The sequence below is a fragment of the Saccopteryx bilineata genome, chromosome 10 (genome assembly GCF_036850765.1).
Source record: "Saccopteryx bilineata isolate mSacBil1 chromosome 10, mSacBil1_pri_phased_curated, whole genome shotgun sequence".
Taxonomy (NCBI): Eukaryota; Metazoa; Chordata; class Mammalia; order Chiroptera; family Emballonuridae; genus Saccopteryx; species Saccopteryx bilineata.
Genome location: NC_089499.1, coordinates 44,937,192 through 44,957,752, shown reverse-complemented (window position 1 = coordinate 44,957,752; position 20,561 = coordinate 44,937,192). Strand labels below are relative to the sequence as shown.

The 20,561-nt window shown below is 43.1% G+C and overlaps 1 protein-coding gene across 1 annotated transcript in view; it reads right to left on the bottom strand.

Annotated features, from left to right (window-relative positions):
• ZBTB38 (zinc finger and BTB domain containing 38) overlaps window positions 1–20,561 on the bottom strand; it is a 73,239-nt gene that overhangs the window by 21,912 nt on the left and 30,766 nt on the right. The window contains exon 3 of the mRNA XM_066244906.1: window positions 19,442–19,546. The gene's annotated coding sequence lies outside the window, so the exon portion shown is untranslated. The remainder of the gene's footprint in view (window positions 1–19,441; window positions 19,547–20,561) is intronic.

Below are 20,561 nucleotides of genomic sequence, written 5' to 3'. Positions count from 1 at the left end.
GCAGAAAAGGCATTAAGAATTTCAATAAAAAATCATTCAACTTAACTATTTATTAGCAATTCTGATAAAAAGCCTGATAGAGCCCTGGCCGGTTGGCTCAGCGGTAGAGCGTCGGCCTAGCGTGCGGAGGACCCGGGTTCGATTCCCGGCCAGGGCACACAGGAGAAGCGCCCATTTCCTTCTCCACCCCTCCGCCGCACCTTCCTCTCTGTCTCTCTCTTCCCCTCCCGCAGCCAAGGCTCCATTGGAGCAAAAATGGCCCGGGCGCTGGGGATGGCTCTGTGGCCTCTGCCTCAGGCGCTAGAGTGGCTCTGGTCGCAACATGGCGACGCCCAGGATGGGCAGAGCATCGCCCCCTGGTGGGCAGAGCGTTGCCCCATGGTGGGCGTGCCGGGTGGATCCCGGTCGGGCGCATGCGGAAGTCTGTCTGTCTCTCCCTGTTTCCAGCTTCAGAAAAATGCAAAAGAAAATGCAAAAAAAAAAAAAAAAAAAAAAAGCCTGATAGAAAGGAGACCAACATAATTTGCTTAAGACAAATACTTAAATTATACATAAATTTCCATCACATGTACTTACTTGTCCACTTAAGCCAGAAGGTCACTCCAATTTGGCTCGATAAAAAAAGGCTAGGGTACTGTTTATTGGATCATATGCCTGTTTTATATCATGTCATTCTTACCTTCATGAAAAAAGGCTCCCCTTGGTTTGCTTTATCCCCTCTCCCGGGTATTTAAAGATTCCTGGCAGAAGATTTGCTCCTTTCCCCTTACCCCACGGGGATTTTTGCAGGGCAAAGTCTTGTGACCTCCTCTCTCTGACTTTAAACAAGGAACCTAATATTTCATTATAATTTTTTTAGTTGCATGCTTTGTGGTTTCAGCTTTTTAATTTAAAACTTTTTTTTAAAAAATTTAAGTCTTGGTTTAATGGATTCCTTAAGTTGTTGTTTGTTCAAAAAAAAAGAATAAAAAATTGGGTTCAGTTTGGAGTTTAGCTTATTTATGTGCTCATTCTGGGTTTTGGTTTCTGCGGAAATCCTCAATTAAAATTTTTGACAACTATCAGAAGCAGTCAGAGTTGCAAGCTTTCCTTTTCCTGTTCTATTCTTCCTAGTTATCGTCCATCCATCTCAGAGGGTAGAGCAGGGCCTCTGCTCACACACTTCTGGGTTCAAGTTCCAGTTCTGCCACTTAGTAGTTGTATGAACTTAGACAAGTTAATTACCATCTCAAGACCGGTTTTCTTTTTTCTAATCTATTAAATGGATATAACAGCGCAACTTAGTTCTTAATAGGATTAGATGAGACAATACAGATACAATGTAGTATCTAATTCTATTGCTCTTTTTCACCCTGATGATTTCCCATGAAAATTCCAGAAACCAAAACAATACCTACAACTCTTTTCTCTAGCCCATCTCATTATGATAATAGCACCAATTTAATGCTTGTTAGTTGAAAGGGTGTTGGTAGCAGGGGTCATTTTGTAAGTGGGGATTTCCCTTAAGCTAGAAGTAGAGAATGAGTGGCCTGGAGAGTTTCAGGCTTCAAGGGCTTCCAGTGAGCCCCCGCAAGATGAGCTCTGCAGGCTGCACCATCAGGAGCTACTAGACTCAGCCAGGCTGCCCACAAAAGAAGGAAGTTAGCAAAAACATGCTGGTGGAAAGATAAATATTTAACAAAATAAGGGAATGGAGATTAACTACAGATATGGTAATATAACTGAAAGAATACATAGTTACTTTTAAAGAACAGGTACAAGAATCATGATGTAATAGTACAATAAAGACAATAAATGCGTATTAACAAATACAAAATCAGTAAGCTATTGTTTTGGGAAACCCTGCATGCCCATTAAAGATACTGTTCCCCACCTCACCCCCACCCTCCACAGCCCTACTATGAAGAGTAGTACGTAGAGAATAAGAACCCTGAACAGCCAGGAACTTCTACCCCTTGGTTTCTCTAGGTGCACAGATTGCTCCTTCTAGCGTGGGTAAAGGGCCTTAGACCACCATCTCAGCCCAGGCTGCGTTATTACTAAGTTTCTGCACACACAGAACAGCATGAACACAGAGGTGGCCGGCCTCACCAGAGTGAGGAGACGAAGCTGGGGAGGCAAAACACTTACAACCCGAGTGCTCTGTTCCCTTCAAACCTTCATTCTGTCCCATCCTCACCTGGCTGGGAAGGGGGCCGTGAAATACAGTAAAACAAGTTAGGCTCTGAGTGGCAATCTATGCTAGCAGGAAGGAGAGCAGACAGGGCAGAGGGGTGTCCCAGACCAGGAGAGGTAGGGTGGGAGGCAGAATACAAGGGGAGAAAGGTTCTGGAGGAAGGGGCTTGGACTCCCTCCCAAGGAGGCCTCTGTATTAATGCCTTCCCTAATAAACAGAATCCCAAGTGTATGACAACTCATGGGACAGTCTGGCTCACTGTGTTACTGAGCCTGCCCACTCTGCTCTTTTGGGTATCATAGACTTAAAAATAGGGTAAGAATCACAAAAGGAAATTCCATAGGGCAGTTACTAACTCTGAGAGCAGGTGGTCCGTCTTAAACGCAAGAAACCTCAGACAGAGCCTTTCCCCAGACAGCAACAGCTGGCTCAGGGTTGTTTTCTGAGTTTCTTTCCATTGGAGGGCCAAAGCCACTCACCGTCCACAAGGCTATGTCCACAAGATGGTGCTCAGTACACACACAAAAATGCTCTTGTGTTCCGAAGAGCTGGTAATCCAGTCCCCCCAATCATTCTCAAAATGGGCAAATGAGTAAGCACTGCTTCCAAATAAACAAGACACTGGGTGTTGCAGATAACAAAAAGCAAAGAGAGTGTGCTTTTTAGCGAAGCATGCACTCTAACTCAGGTTTGATTTGCCACAAATGGATTCTAGAGATTCTTCAGACCAGGGGTGGGGGCCACTCCACCCAGTGCGGGAATTTCCTTTGTAAAGGAGCAGTGCTTACCGGGAACAATGGAGGGCCCCTAAACAGTAACCTTTGCCACATGACGGCCCTCTGAAAGTTTTCCCTGCTCATCCCTCTCCTGGGCTAGACAGCGCAAATTCCAACTATTCTCGGTTTCATAGACAAAAGGAACTTTAGAGGTTATTTATTACGACCCTTTCATTTCAGCTATGAGAAAATTAAAGCATGGAGAAGCCAAACACCTTGCCTAAGATTCCATGGTGTGAACAAAACATGTTTCTAGACTTCTAGTGCCACACACCTTACTGTACCATACTCCTCAAATGGCAGGTGCACGGACCTGCTTACTAGCAGCATGACCTTAGAAAGTACTTATCTCCATAAGCCTCAGACTCCTCATCTCTAAAATGGAGCAAATAACACACATCTCACGGGGTGTTGGGAGGATTAAATAAGAGTATCAAGCACTCAGCAAGTACACAGTGAATATAGCAAGTGCTCAATAATTGATTTATTTACAATGTACAGACATTTTGTTTTCTTTTTTGGCATGGAGTTCCCCTTCCTCTCATTTTCTTTTTCCTTGGCTTCCAAACTTCCAAGGCTAAAATTTTTAATCCAAACTCAAAAATTCCTACATTTAACCTGATTCATTTTAATCATATTCACTTGGTCCATTATCTCCAGTCTATTGGAATATCTTAGAATGTAAATTCTTTTCTAAAATATATCTACTGATTCTTTAAACATGTTATGCTGATTCCTGCTGCAGAAACTTTCAGGTAAGTTTAGGATGGTGATGTCTGTGACAAAAAGGTATGACTGTTTTCTATCCTCGCCTCTGGAGAGGGGCAGAATGTGACCATTCCTCTTACCCACTCAGATCCTATTTTGAGATCAAGACTGTTATACTAATGACAACTTGGAAAATATTTTTCAGCCTATTCGAATACCAAAACTGATGCCTTGGTTTCATCTTTAAAGAAGAAGGAGGTTGAATCCACACTCGTAGGAAGTGACTCTGTGAGGAGCAGCTTGGGCCATGTTAAAACATTACTATGTTTAGAATTGAGATGCTGAGACCTCAGGGTAAGTGAGCTCTTCCACTGCGATGCAGAATACTTCAGAGCTGCTGAAAATAAAATTACTGGGAATTACCTAAGAGTAAAAGAATAAGACATCAAGTTCCCAGGAGCTGATCTGTGGTCCCTGAGCTGGTCCTTGGTTGCAGGTGACCCCATCAAACCAGACTAGTTATAGTCTCTCAGCTCCGTTGTTTCAACAAGCACAGCATGACGTAATTTTCTAACCATTCCTCTCAGTTCCCATTCCTGCATCCTCCCTAACTAGCTCATGCCACCACCTTCCCCATCCTGACTCTTCCCAAAGGCTGGCTTTCTGGACCCCAAAAGAGAATGAAGGCAAGAACACCAGTCCCTTATTCCTGTTGAACCCTTTACCATTTACAAATCACTTTCATACACACCATCTCATTTTCTTTCTCACAACACCCCTATCAGCTGTGAAATAATATTTCCATTTCAAGGTGAAGACACTGAGGCTCAGAAAAAGGAAGCTAAAATTCCAACACTACCTAGTTTGTCATTGGCAAGGTTGGGTTTTCAACCCTGGTCTTGTGACTTTGGGTCACTAACTTTTTCTAATACACTGAAAAGGAAGACTATATGTTTATGTGATTTCAAATGTTACTATATATAAATCACCATCTCATTTTTTGATTGATGTTTAATGATCGTATTTATTTTATGCCAAATTCCACGTCAAAATGTATTTGTATTTGCCATGCAAAAAAAAAAAAAAAGGTATTTCATTAGCTAATTTTTTTTTTTTTTCAGTAAGACCAATTTTTCCTTATCAGCCTATATACCATTAACACCTGTGGATTCTACTTTGCTCGTTTATGTATTCTACCTTGCTGGCTAGGTGATCATGCGTAGGTGATCTACTTTGTAACCTCTGCCATCCTATATTACCTGATCCCAGAGTATTTTGTTTAATTCATTCTGTAAAATGGGACTGACTCCTGAGATAATTACTGTAATAGTTAAATGAAGCAATGACACCAGAGACCTTAGCTAGCATGTGTTCAATTAATGGTATTACTCACACACATACATATTACCTCTATACTACTACCACTGTATCTTCATTGCATTCACTAAAACCAAGTACTTTTGTTTTCTTAACAAGTGTCTGATGAGGTATAAGGCGGCATGGGTCCAATAATTCAGAAAAATGATAAAAATTATTTCACCCCTTGGCCTTGTCTAATTCATTCAGCAACCTCTGGAGTCCACAGTACAATGGAAGAGACAGATAAGCAGACTTAACAGCTCCTCCATGATGACTGACATGCTCAGCTGAGAGTGCCCAGGGCTCTGAAGAAGGCAGCTTGAACTGAGTTTGGGGAGAATCAGAAAAAGAGGTGGAACCAAGTCTTGAAAGGGAGCAGGAGAGAAACAGAATTCAAACAGAGAAAAACAAATACTATATCATTTCACTATGTGTGGAATATAAAGAACAAAGTAAACAGAGAAACAGATTCATAGATACAGAGAACAAACTGATAGTTGTCAGATGGCAGGGTGTTTGGGGACTGGGTGACAAAGGTAAAAGGATTAAGAAGTACAAATTGGTAGTTAAAAAATAGACATGGGGATGTAAAGTACAGCCTAGGCCCTAGGGAATATAGTCAATAATATTGTAGTACCTATGTATGGTGCTAGGTGGGTACTGGAAATATTGAGGGAGCACTTTGTAAAATATATGATTGTCTAACCACTATGCTGCCCACCTGAAACTAATACAAAAAATATTGGATGCTTTTCATTTAATATTTTAGCAAGTCCCTGGGTACTTCTGAAGCAAGGCTAGCTTGGATACTGCATCAGTTTCCTAGTGCTGCCAGAACATGTAGCCACCAACCTGGTGGCTCCAAACGACAGAAGTTTATTCCCTTACATTTACAGAGGCTATCAAGGTGCTGGCAGGACTGTGCTATCTTTGAAGGCTTAAGGGGAAAACACTTCCTTGCCTCTTCCAGCTTCTGGTGAATTCAGGAGTTCCTTGACTTGTGGCTGCATACCGCCTCTCTCTGTCTCCACATTCATACAGCCTTCTCCTCTTCATGTCTTTCCTCCATGTGTCTCTTACAAGGACATTTGTCTTTTGATTTAGGGCCCACCCCAAAATCCAGAATAAACTCATCTCAGGATCCTTAACTTATATTTTTCCAACCGTTTTTCCAAATAAGGTCACATTTACAGCTTTGGGGATGTGAACATATCTTTTAGGGGGGGCGCCATTCAAATCCACTACTGATGCCATGGCAACAACTCATCTGGATGAATGGGAGAAGGGATTAGGATGTAGAACTCCAAGCTAAATTCCCTGACAGAGGCAGGAAGAGGAGGGAGAAAAGAGGAAGAGCCATTTCAGGAACTACTCAGATCTACAGCTGCACTTCCAAGTCTTGTGCCACCCGATGGACTGCGGGCCACTAAGTGTCTAGGGCACAAGACCTAAACGTACTCTACTGAATGGTAAAAACTGCCAAAATCATAAATAAACAAAATGCTAGACCATGTTACCCTCAAAAACAGAGATGAGAGTTTTAAAGTGCTGAAAGGCTTTAGGTTAATTCACTTCCCAAACTAAATTAATTTTATATAAAGCTAGGATTCATCCTTAAGATACTGCGGACATGTTCTCCGCTCCACCCCAGTAGCTTCCAGTCCAGACGCCAAGTCACTGCAGCAGCATGGGATTGGTTATTTCCATCTCTCAAAATGTTTCCTTAGGAGCAGGCATCAGTGGTCGGCAAACTCATTAGTCAAAAGAGCCAAATATCAACAGCACGACGATTGAAATTTCTTTTGAGAGTCAAATTTTTTAAACTTAAACTATATAGGTAGGTACATTCCTTATCGAGGTAGCGCCCGCACGTGGTATTTTGTGTAAGAGCCACACTCAAGGGGCCAAAGAGCCGCATTTGGCTCACCAGCTGCAGTTTGCCAACCAGGGTTCTTGGTCACCAATGTTAAAGAAGGTTCAGTTACACCTCCCTTCTCACCAGCCATTAGGGTCCCCAAATCTTCACTGAGAGTAGATCACCCCTCAATTTTACATTGATACATGTACCACCATTCAAGTCCTACATTATAGTTGTGTCAGTTCCTGGATACACAAAGGCCTTCTGTTTTCTCACAAAGGAATTTCCTTTCTTGGCAACAAGGTTTGCAGGTCCAGGGGGTCAGTGCTTGGTGGGGAGGATGGAAAGGAACCAGGTTCTATGTTGAAGTTAAAGTCACAGGCAGGGGACAATAGCTTTCAGAATCAGACTCCTACTGATTTCATCATACATCCCTACAGTATAATGTAAAAGGCATACCCTCCAGACCCCACCCCCTAAGACTGTCACAAAGCATCAGCTAGCTAGCAACCAAAGGACCAATCTCTATGCAAGTCTGCCTCTGTGGTTCACCACAGCATCTAGAGCAGTGCTCCCAAAACATTAACATGCATGAGTCAGCTAGGGATTGTGTTAAGCGCATTTTCTGACACAGTGGGTCATGTATGTGTGGTCCATCTTCATTTATGTCAAGGTGGAGATGGCTGAGGCACACAACCAAGTTTCCTTACCTGCTGGTGAAATGATAATAGTTATAATGGTGATGATGATATGCCAATGACAACACAAGCTAGTATTTACTGAGCACTTTCTACATGCCAGGCCCTGTGTTAAGTGCTTTGTAGACATTATGACTCACTTAGCACCAAGAGAGCTGAGGAAAATGGGAGTGGTTAAGAGATGTTTAGAAAAATTCCAGGATGTGCAGAAGGTTAATCAAGTGTCAATACAGAGGGAGGACAATTTCACATTGTCCCAGTCCGGGACTAGTTAGGAAGTTGCTACGTGCTTGATATTTCAGAAAACATCCTTGAGCCAAGCAGGTCAATATAGATATGGCATATCAATATCAGCTAGATAAATCAAGATATGCCTGCTGTCCTTTGGTGTCATCCCTTAGCCTGATGCCATCCAGGTCAGCCTCTGTGGGCAGGGCTCCATTCAGCTGTCTTGGGAGTGACATTCCTGGGTAAAGAGGGCTTCCTTTGTGGCCCTGGCCGGTTGGCTCAGCGGTCGAGCGTCGGCCTAGCGTGCGGAGGACCCGGGTTCGATTCCCGGCCAGGGCACACAGGAGAAGCGCCCATTTGCTTCTCCACCCCTCCGCCGCGCTTTCCTCTCTGTCTCTCTCTTCCCCTCCCGCAGCCAAGGCTCCATTGGAGCAAAGATGGCCTGGGCGCTGGGGATGGCTCTGTGGCCTCTGCCTCAGGCGCTAGAGTGGCTCTGGTCGCAACATGGCGACGCCCAGGATGGGCAGAGCATCGCCCCCTGGTGGGCAGAGCGTCGCCCCTGGTGGGCGTGCCGGGTGGATCCCGGTCGGGCGCATGCGGGAGTCTGTCTGACTGTCTCTCCGTTTCCAGCTTCAGAAAAATGAAAAAAAAAAAAAAAAAAAAAAAAAAGAGGGCTTCCTTTGGTGTGTTCTTCTGACCTATCCCGAGATGGGTACACTGAGCACTGGGCAGCCTAATCAACGCTATGTCTCATGCCTTTCCAGATGTCCTCCAGACGGCCTTGGACATACATGCTTGTTCTGCTGCTGGCTCTATGGACAAATCACTTTGCCTGTATGGGATGACATAGTTTATATCCAACATGGCTTCTTTATTTGCTGTGACATGGAGAAGGCTCAATGGGCATGACTTGGGCTGGCTCTTGGGAGAGCTTCAAGCCCCACACTGCCGGAAAAGACTGGGCAGGCTGCCACTAAAGAAATTCAGACTAGGGTTGAGTCGGGTGGTACAGCTCTGTAACTGTTAACCTGCTGATCTGTTTCATTCAGCCCCACATTATATTTTTTAAAAATTTCATGCCCTCTAGTTTGCCACAATCTAACCATTATTTCTTCTTATACCCAAGTACACACTGAACATGCACCTTCTTGCCCCTGTATATATCTGAATTTTAGACCACGATCTATAAGTATAAATCACAAGCTTTGTTCTGCCTGTCACATTTCAATATCTATTCAGTAATTCATTGTCCCCCTAAAATGTAAATGGTGAGATAACAGTATTCAAGCTTACAAAACTACCAAAGTATTCATGTTAATGAAGGATAGTGGTGAGACACTTTCACATGGAATAGATCAGGGTCATATACAATTTCTTCAGGATCCCTCCAGCTTGTTCATTGCCATGTGGAACATTTCTTAATACATGAATCCTAGGAGGCAGAGAGCCAAATATCAAACTCTTTCACTTTGTTTCAAAGGTCACTTTAATTATAGGGTCATCTCAGCTTCTAGAAGGAAGGGATACTCAACTCCTAAACGGCATTCCAAAAAATCAGATTCATACTCTCAGAATCTGCCCAGCTCTCCTTTTTAAAAGAGGGTCCCATCTTCATCAGCAGCAGGTAATGTAATAAGAAAAGCAATACACTGCTGAGAATGCATAGACCTTTACTGATAGCTGCTTGCTGGGTCAGAGTATACTGAACTGGCATCACACTCCATCATTGCGACACGCCAACAATTCCAAAACTGTATCACAGAAGTGGAGCATGGAGTATCTGGTGGTCAGGGCTTCTTCAAACAACGGGGTCAATACCATAAAGCATATCTACCAAGACCACCAGTGTCCTCATGGAATCTTTGAGAAGGGAACAACAGTGGTGAACCCGAGGAAATAAATTCTGCTCTAGAGATGCAGGATGGGGGGTGGGGGTGCACAGCTAGTTCCTTTGGTCTGGAGAACAGTCTAAATATCTTTCACGCCGGTGGGGGCCTCCTGAGGAAAGGCTGCCGGCTTATGCTCGGGCCCTGCTCTGCCTCACCTCCTCCCCACCACCAGCAGACAGCCCACATTTACGGTGCTTTCCCACCGGGTTCCAGACACAAAAAGTATAAAGATATTTTTACGAGCCGGGGCATTCATATATTTATCTGAGTCCACGCACATACTTTCCTTGTACGCACATTTCCTTTTCCTCGGCTTCCCACCATTCCTCCTCCCATGTTTTCCATCAGTTCTCTTTCACCTCCCATTTTTCCAGTTTGAAGCCACTGCCGCGATACTGTGGTCTCTGGAGGGCGGCCAGGCGTGGCGTGCAGCTCTGAGACAGCACAGGAATGTGAGACAGCCACTTCTTCCCAGGGTTCAGGAGATGCAGGTGATTGGCACAGCTGTCAACCAGCCCAGGTAGGTCTGGTGTGCAGTGAGGAGCACAATAGCCTCTCTGCTGTGGGAATGCTACCAAAGGCTGGTCGGCCACACAGATGGATGGACAATGGTTCAGACAAAAGAAATCTACTGGGGAAGCTGTTGGGCGGGGAGAAGGGAGAATATGAAAGGAACAAAGTTCCAGTTAGCTTTTGCCAACTTTACCCTGAAACAAATTTAATTAAAACCGAATGAAGGTCTCTGGCCTTAGGTATCCGAACAGTTCCCTTGTTCACCTGTACTAGAGTGTACTAAATTATCTGGAGGCAGGGGGACCAGGGAGAAATGACACAGTAAGTTGCCTCGATTTAAAAAAATAAAATTCCCAAAACAAACCCAAACCCACTATATATAAAAACACACAATAGGCTGTTTAGACAAATTATGCTTTAAATACACTGATCTAAAAAAATCTAAAGAACAGGCTGTTCTGTGGAACAGCTCGAGTTTCTGCTTGTGCTTTCATTTTAGAAAACAAATGCTCAGACTCCACAGTGGGAGGAGTTTCACACAGGGATTCAAACTCACAGAAAATGGCCACCAGTTCTAGAAACCTGAACACAACAAACACAGCACTCAAGGAACCTTCTGGGAATATAGGCCACTTACCCTTCATAAGACTAATTACCTAGAGACAGATACAACCCCCCTCCCCCACTAGCCAGTAACATAAACCATGGCCTCCAAAGTGTTTGCTGAACGCCACATGACTAATCACCCGACTTTGACTATCCTTCCTGCTAAGGGAACCTCATAGGTGCTAGTAGGTAATTTTTAATGTAAGGTAGCTGCTAGGTTTGGAGATAAGACTCCCCTTTAAACTTCTTCTTTAAAAAATTTTTTATTGATTGATTTTAGAGAAAGAGGGGAAGGGAGGGAGAGGGAAAGAAGAGAGGGAGGAGGGGAAAAAAGGAGGGTGAGAAGGGGAAGGGGAGGAGGAAGAAGAGGAGAGGAAGGGGGAAGAGGAGGAGGGGAGGAAGAGGAGGGGGAAGAAGGGGAGAAGGAGGAGGGGGGGAAAGAAAGAGGAGGGGGTGGGGAGGAACAGGAGGGGGTGGGGAGGAGGAACAGGGGAAGGGGGTAGGAGGAGAAGGGTAAGAGGGGGGTGAGGGGGAGGGGAAGAAGAGAGTGAAAAAGAGAGAGAGAGAGAGAGAGACATCGATTGGTTGTTCCTCTTATTTATGCATTCACTGGTTGATTCTTTTATATGCCCTGACTGGGGATCGAATCTGCAACCTTGATGCATCAGGACAATGCTCTGAGCTACCCAGCCAGGGCCCATTTGAACTTCATAAAAGAAAAAAAGAAATCTCAAAAAGCATTTCCTAAAATAGAAGCACAAATCATCTTATCAGAAACTCATATCATTAAATAGAGAAGAAAGTCTTAAAATATTTAGGATGTGGCAAAAAAACTCTCGATTGAAAAACTATAAAATCAAAAACAAGCATTGGGAATATTAAATACATAACAAACGGGGTGAGGCACTTCCTTTGTAGTGTATGTTCATTCAGGGGAAAAAAACATCCTCCTGGGTAATATACAGCGCTTTTCTGCAAAGAGTCAACCTACAGTGTATAGTGGCTCAAGAAACTCCAGAATTTCTTGACCTTGCCCAGAAAAATTTTTAATCCTGTTGAGCACAGCACTTGGAATAGGGGGTTCACTAACATGTGAGTAAAACCTCGTCTGGTGCTTCATTTCATTGCCACGTCGTTGCTTTTCACGGCTATCCTAGTACCTTCTGCTTCCTCAAAATGGTCCTCCCTTCCTCTCCCGTTAAAGCAATGGTGGGACTCGCTAAGAATCCAAGAGAAGGGCAGGACACACAACAGAAAGTGTGGCTTGGCACCAGGAACCCAGGTAGCAGGTATGACTCTGGCTACTGTGAGACTGCTTCCACCAATGAACATCACAGACGGAACTGAGACCTTGAGAAACTTTGCTCTTTGAGTTCACATCAGATACTACAAGACCAGAATAAACCAGTATTAGCAGGGACGGACCAGCATGCTGAGCGGGTTTTTAAAAAGGAAATCCTCACTTTGGTCTGCAACGCTCTCTTACAGCTGGTCAGAAACTCCCACGCTTAACATGAAAATGCACCTAAGTTTGAGGAGCCTGAGATTCAAACTCGAATTTCTCATGCCTGGCAAGATAATACATTCAGCTCTGTTTTTACTGAATCGGTAGTCTTATTATCTAATTGTAATCAATTCCACAAATGACCAGAAGTTGTCCTAACACATGAACAGGAAGAACACAAGCAAAACCAGGCCTAGAAACACTAATCAACTCACAAAGCAGGAAGTGACAACTCATATCCCCTCTCGCCAGGCACAAAGCCTGCCTTCAGGGGCTGCTGAAATGACCCCAGGATGCCCTTCGAAGACTTAAACAGTCACTGGATTGCTCATGAAAATGTACCCTGGCATGAACGTGCTCAAAGTAGGCACCAGTAAAATGGGTTATGCAAGCTGGGTCTTCCTCATACTCCCTGAGAATACGTTTAATTCCTTTAAAAATTAAATTATTGTATGGCTTAGTAATTTTCACTTAAAGAGGAAAGATGCTTTAACAAAACAGGAAACAGCCTTCTGTCTCTCCAAGTTTAAAAAGACATTTTCTTGACTACCTTAAATGCCAAGAATCCAAGTGCTTCAATGAGACAAGATGGAAGTCTGCATAGTGCTGTCCCACTGCGTCACTCTCTCCAACGCAACAGCTCAGCCCTTCCTTAAGGTCTGCCTGCAGACTGCCCGCTCCTGCTCACCCGATAACCCGCCGTCAGACAGGACCTACCTGTTTATGCAGAGAGCGTACTGGACTAGGAATAGGACACTGGATTCTGTTCCCAGTTTGCCACTAAATGTGTGACCTTGAACAAGTTCTGTGACTTCCCGGGACTCCCGGTTCCCTATCTGGAATGTGAAGAGGTTGGGCTAGTTTCTCAGGTTCAAGTCATAAAATGTGAAAGCCATGATTCCCTACCTACCATTTTGCCACCTTCTGACTGACTCCCAGCTCCTCTCGATCTTTGTGTAGGAATGTTCACTTCCTCCAAAGTGGACAGTCTCGTCCACTCTTACATTCAGCTATCTCCTCAAAAGTGTATGGGGAAAGGCTGAGCCCAGTCTGGCTAGTCCGAGCGCATTCATGAGGACGGTCAGAGGGAGCTCAGAGACCAGGGACCCCAGAAGACCTCAGACATGGAGTTTATCTGCTTTGTCTCAGCACCTCTGCTTTTCTGATGGGAGAGGGAAGAAATTACTGTTGGAAGGCACCATAGCCATCACTGAGCCAAACCTCTGGTTACAGGTGAGGAAACCAAGCCAGCAAAGCTACTCCATTTTCTTTCCCAAGGTTGCACAGTGGAGCAAGGGATAAGTCCCAGGCCTCTGATCTCTCTCACAGTCTTTTTGCCTCCCTCTTCAGGGGCTCTGGGCACTCGCCCTCGCCCCCTGTATGCTTCCTCAGTGCCCCAGAGGATAATCAACAACACTTACTGAGCTCCTCTGGCCAGCTCCCCAGGGAACTCTCTTAAACTTTCAACTGGCAGGTCGACTCTGGAAACATTTAGCTGGACACAAGGACAGTGACAGATCTAGCGAGACACAAACTGATCTTATCAGAGCAGAAATCCGTTGGTGTCTTGACTCTAAAAGAAAAGCTTGCAGCAGCAGCTACGTGGTAGATAAGAGCAGGTGAGGGAGATAGACAGGCCCCATGAGGGTGGGGTGCTACTCTGTTATCAGGCTCACAGAGTTGATATTTATTGAACAAATTCCAGTCTGCGCATTACCTCTGTTCCACTTGCTTCTTGTCAAAAATTCTAAGGTTACAATAATACCACAGACAAGGGTCTCCAAGTCTCTAAGTTAAAATCAGGAGCAATGACCTATTGAATACTCTCGGTATGTGGCTGGGGAAACAACCTGGGTGTGGAAACAAGAGGCAGGACTTTGAAGTCAGATAAGATGCAGGGTGTGAAAATCCCAGCTCTATAACATGGGCCGCATTACTGAGCCCCTTTTCCTCAATTCCACCACACCAGGTTATTTTGAGCTTCTAATAACATGGCCGAGATAATGCACATAAAGTGTAGAACTGACTCCATAAAGTCGATCTGTTTTATCTTCTCAGGAGCTGTAAATATAGACAGAGAAACCCTGTTCCTAGACAAAGCTCCAGGCCACTGGCATCCTCTTCCAAAAGAGGCAAACCATCAGTGGCATGCCAATGACATTATGAAAGGACTCAGTATAATTTTAATAAATATATTCCTGTTAAGTCACCTGATTTTAAACTATGTATAAAAAATATAAAACACTATTCAATATATACAAGTTAATGTGTTTTATATCCTCCATACATAGCTTGAACACCAAACATGTCTGTCTGTCTCAGGCCTTTCTGGTAGATAAGCAGAGAACCAGGACTAGGAGGAAAGAAAGGATAAGTTATTCTCATCTATAAAATGAGGTTGGGATAGATGAACAATGGGAACTAGCCTCAAAATTACGTGATTCCCAGATGCAGAGAATGAAGGAAATACAATAACAGATGTTTATCGACCAGGAGAGTGGCATCACTGTACAATGTTGCTGCCATTAAATATACTACTGGTAACACCATTTATAGTACATTGGTTTATTTTTTTATTTTATTTAAAAAACTTATTGATTTGAGAGAAACATCAATTTGGTGTTACACTTATTTATGCATTCATTGGTTGCTTCCTGTACGTGCCCTGACCAGGTATGGAACCTGCAACCTTGGCATATAAGAATGACGCTCTGAACAACTGAGCTTCCTGGCCAGGGCCTACAGTTACAATGGTTTTGCAAACTCTGAGCATAAGAGAAGGTCTTACCACTGATTCCACAGGAAAAGAAGCTGATTTGGGGTCTGCAAGGGGCCTAATATTGCTATGGATACACTGGGTGTGATAATGTCACCATTCCTTGATTATCTAGGATCTATTTGTTTTTATCTTATCACAAATATGAATCGTAAAGCTTAATGATACAAATATAAAACTCTTAAGCACAGATATGTCTCTAACAGAAACTGGATTTGAAATCAGCATATCAACTCTCAAGTTTATCCCTTCCTAGCAATCGGCATTTGTCAATCTTCATTATAGCAGTGATCATTTAAAATAAAGATTCCCAGGGGTCCCACCCTAAATCTACTGAATTAGAACGGCTGTTCCAGGGTCTGGGAACCTACATTTCAGTAAGTTCTCTGGGTTGATTCTTATCCATATTAAACTGCAAATCACTTGACTATCACAAGGATAAGTCAGCTATCGTGGAAGGTATTCTCTATGATAAAACACATTAAAATGAGTCATAAAGATAAGGCTTTGTGTATAGACAGATGCACGGTATGTATCAATTTACACACCCACACAAGGTTTTCAGGAAAAAGGAATCAACATTTATTAATGGTCTACTATGATATAGCTATTGACCAAATTACATATTACTCAATCTTCAAAATAATCCTGTTTGAGTTATGAATGGAAAAAATTAGGCTTAGACAGAGTAACTTTTCTGAAGTCACAAGCCTGGAATATGGCCCAGTGCGGTTGTGAAACTAGATTTATCTGACCCCAGTCTTCTCATTCCATTGTATTAAGCTCATATGCCTATGAAAACACACATACACACTCACATCATAAGAGCCATATAATAAAAGGCAAAGGAATTAAATTACTTTTAGAAACCTTTTACATCAATAGGAACGTAGTTTTTAAAGAGCTTATAGTATCAATGAATATTCTTTGGTTCGTCTGCTGACAACAGAATAAATGGTATGACTACTATCAAAACCACATTTAACAGCCAGAACTTTAATAATTAGAAATATGTTCTGAGGCTTGCTAGGGTCAAATTTAACAGCGATTATTAATCTGCACAAGCTACAAATTTTTGCAAATAAAACATCTTAATATTCTGTAAATCATATTACTTTACAAAGAAAACACTAATAAACGTGTGACCTAGCACTTGTCCATCCAATGACCATCCTGGGCCTCCCCTTCCTCTCCAGCATAACCCGCCACTGGGAAAGCCCCTTCTGCCAGCTTATGCAGTCATGTTCTCTTGCCCAAATTCTCTCTACATCCTCCCTAAGTCCTTCTTTCTCTTCTCATCAGGCTCTATCCTCAACCTCTGCCTCCCTATATTCTCTTTCTCAAAAATCTCTTCTTCCACCTCTTAATTTATTTATATTCCAATGACTACCAAACTAGCCCCGGCCTTCCTCTGGGGAACAACGCACCCATCTGTCTGGGGGACATCATACTTCAACATTTAACTCAGCACCTCTAAGGTGCAGCCCTTCACTCCTTCCAGCTTCCTTCGTGGGTGCCATGGCTCTGGAAATCTGTGTCAGCATTAGCTGTTCCTTCTGTACTAAACTGTCAGATTGTGTCAATTCTTCCCTTTGCATCTGTTCCTTTCCCATTGCATGGCTGTCGTCCATTTCAGGCCTTCCCCCTACGCTTTTCCTCGGTGGACTGGGAGCCTTCTAACTGGCCTCCCTGTCTCTGGTTTCTGCCTGCCTCTCCTCCCAATCACCTCATGAGCTACCCGCAACAGCACACTCCTAACACACATGATGCTCTGCTACCCAAATACCTTCAATGTCTCCTACTGGTTAATACATTCCTATTTCCCAGCTTGGCATTCACTATGTTCGATACCAAATGTTCTCTGGTTTTATTTCTCACTTGATATGTTTAGAAACCAGTTCTACTCAGCTAGGCTCACTACCTTTCCCTGAATACGCTCCATGCTTTCCTGTGCTGCTACTTCTCCTATCCCAAATGCCCCCTCCTCATCTCTTTGATGGAAACTCCACATCCTTCAAGGACCTGTTTAAATGCTTTCTCACAAAAGAGTGCCCTGATTCCAACAGGAAAAAGGGACCTCTTCCTCTTCAAAGTAACAAAATCTCTTTTTTGGGCATGTCCCACATAGTTATTTTTGCATATTTTATTTTCTCAGCTAAAACACAGGGTTGGAGAGGAAAGGAACCAGATTTTTTGCTGCTGAGTCCCTCGTTCCCTCTGGCACAGTGTCACAACTCCTAGTAGTTACTCAATAAATATTTGCTGCCTGCCATTTATGGAACTCCTAAAAATGTGCAAAGCCATCCTTTACATTAATATCTCATTACATTTGTTCTCTTTGGAGCTTAAGTTTATTCCAAGTAGCACTCAAGACTTTCAATCTGATTTTTGCTGCTTAATGCAATTATTGGCACTGTCTCTAACTTTGGGCCTTTAAATTAAACTATCTTTTGAATTGCTTTATTTTGAACACTCACGGTGCTGTGTGGCCTCCAAAGCAAAAAAAGAGCATTTTGAGTCAAAGAAAGCCCGCTGGCCAAACTGGTTTTTCTCTCTGCCTACAGGTTAAGTGTACAAATAAAAGGACTCTATAAGCAGATGACAGTGACAGAAAAAGAAAAATTTAAAAGAGAAGAAATTCCTCTCTGAAGATGTTTAAGATAAAAAGATTTTCCTGTATATCCAGTTGGAATCCTACTCTTGGGTCAGTCTCCAACATCCTCAGAGCGGGTATTCTAGCATGTTGACAACAGGAAATCTCTAACTGTTGAATGATTCCTTGCTAAGAGACTGAATATGACTAATATCATGATGGTAAAAACGTGGCACTATGTTTGGTCTTGAATACTCAGTGCCTTGTAGGAGCTTGATAAACATTTGATGAACAAATGAATGAATGAATGAATTCGGAGAAGGCCTTCCTATTGCTTGTAATTTGGAAGTGTAACTTTTAAAATATGGATGGAAGGATATGTAAAATTTGAAAAAAAAAAAGGGCGGGGAATGCACTGACGAGCAAGAACTGTGAAATACAAACTCTTCCTGTGATGGATCCCACTCTGGCTGCGGGAGAAGCAGGTGAAGGAGGGGTAACTATCAGTCACTGCCCCTCGGACTACGCTTCATTGGAGTTTGGGTTGCAAGCTCCTCCAGGGCAAGCACTTTACCTTGCACTTCGTGGCCCCAGTGCTGTGCTTTGCACACAGAATGTGCACCATAAATACAGCCTGAGATGCAAAGACCTTCATGAGCTGCCTGTGCATTTGTACGTTTCAATCCTTCACATCTATTCTTCCTCACCTTGCAGTGGTATTATGAGGAATAAATAAAAACACAACACTTAATCTCATAACACATGCCACACACACACACACACACACACACACCGCTTGATAAATGGTAGTTGTTATTCTCATCCTTTGGGGCTTTGTACATGCCTCAAAGGCAGCATTTAGTGGACTGGGTTGTCAATACTTGTGTGCACAGATTGCAGGTGTCCTGGGGTTGGGGTAAAGACCCTTCCATTCTCAGTGCTTAGCAGGGGTGCTCACCTCACAGCAGGCCCTGAGGCTGGTTGCATGACTAAGCAATTGAGATCCAGGTTCCAGGCCTGGCTCTATCCGAGCCCACTGGGTCACCCTGAAGAGTCATTTAAACTCTCTGGGCCTAGCAATGTCTGTCGGTCCTTTCAGCCTAGAGAAGCTAGCGAGCTATAAAGAGACTTATAGAAGCTCCCATGGCAGTCACTGGCAGAACTGAAACAAGAAACCCGTTGTCCTGGAGCCCTGTCTGCGCAGTTCACCCTTCATCACAGAGGCCTCACACACCATGTCTCCTTAATAAAAGTTCACTTAAATATCACTGTCACTTTGTACTCCTCAAACCTGGTGGGTTGCCGGCACAAATCACATGCCCCTTGGGAGTATGTCAGTCCCTTAGGAAACCATTTCCTCTTTCATGTAGACCAGTGGAAGTCAACCTGGTCCCTACAGCCCACTAGTGGGCATTCCAGCTTTCACGGTAGGCAGTAGTGGAGCAACTAAAGTATAAATAAAAAGATAGATTTAACTATAGTAAGTTGTTTTATAAAGATTTATTCTGCCAAACTTAGCGGAAATCCGACATAAAGTACTTGGTAAGGAATTATTATTATATGCTTTAACTTGCTGTAACTCTGCTTTATAAATTTTATAAAGTAAAGTTACTTCCCTACTTTATAAATCACCATTACTGTGGAACCGGTGGGCGATTAGAAAATTTTACTACTAACAGAGATACAAAAATGGGTGGTAGGTATAAAAAGGTTGACTACCCCTGATGTAGACTAAGGAGACACACAAATTCAGTTACCTCAGGTAGACCGGACCAGCCTTAACAAAGTCAGTTTCTTGTACTTTGGAAGAAATCACTTGGAAATCCTTGATTCTGAATCCTCCATCTCTTCCACATCAAGATCTAAAGAAAAGAAAGAAAAGAAAAAGCACAGTGTCTCAAGACTAGCTGACAGGATTTGATGTTTCAGCAACAACAGTAATTACAATTAGCATGTGTATTGAACACCTACTGTAAGTCAAGCAGCAAGCAAAGTGATTGACATATGGGACCTCAGATAGTCTTCATAATACCCTTCAATAAAGGAGACATTCCCCCAATTTACAGCTGTACAAAAAGAGACTGTAAGAGGCCACGGAGTATGTTCAAGGTCACACAACTAGGTTGTTAGATCTGGGACCTAAACCCAGGTTCAACTGATTTCAAAGCCTGAGTTATTAACTTGTAAGCCAGGGTTTTAAAAACTTTTTGGCAGTGACCCACCATTTAAAAAAAATTATATAAACAAATCCCAAAATCTCAAAACATCAAAACAATGCTTACTCTTACTATGTGCAACGCATTTTGACATTTTCTATTAGATTCTTTTCTATATTGTATTATACATTCTATGTCTTTTTAAAAAATATTCCAATAGTAACCTACTACACTTATTTCATAATCTTCTAAAGGGTCCCTACTCCACCGGAAAAACACTACACTTAGGCATAACACGTCGCTAGAAGTTTCTCTGAAACCACGCACTAAATCCTGCTATGCTTTTCAACCATGAACCTGACCAAGTAGTTGAGCTTCCTAGTTAGGAGAAAAGTCTTTTACCATTAAAATATATATGTATATAAGGCATCATAACGCATATCACCTATAATGAATCCTTACAAGCGATATTCAATTAGGGCCAAAGCCCAGAATGGAATCAGTCACTTACCTATAGCAGAGCAGGAGTTAGAAAGTGGAATCGCGGATGGGCTAAAATCTAAGGTGATTATCACATACCCTGCAAAGAAGTGGCTACCAGCGGGCGGTTGTGTCGAATCAACTGGGCAGACCTAACTATACTACAGAAATAGGAGGCTGCGATTGCAACCCCCTGGGAGCAGGGCCCTGTCTGCATTTTCCATTCAATTCTAGGGACTTG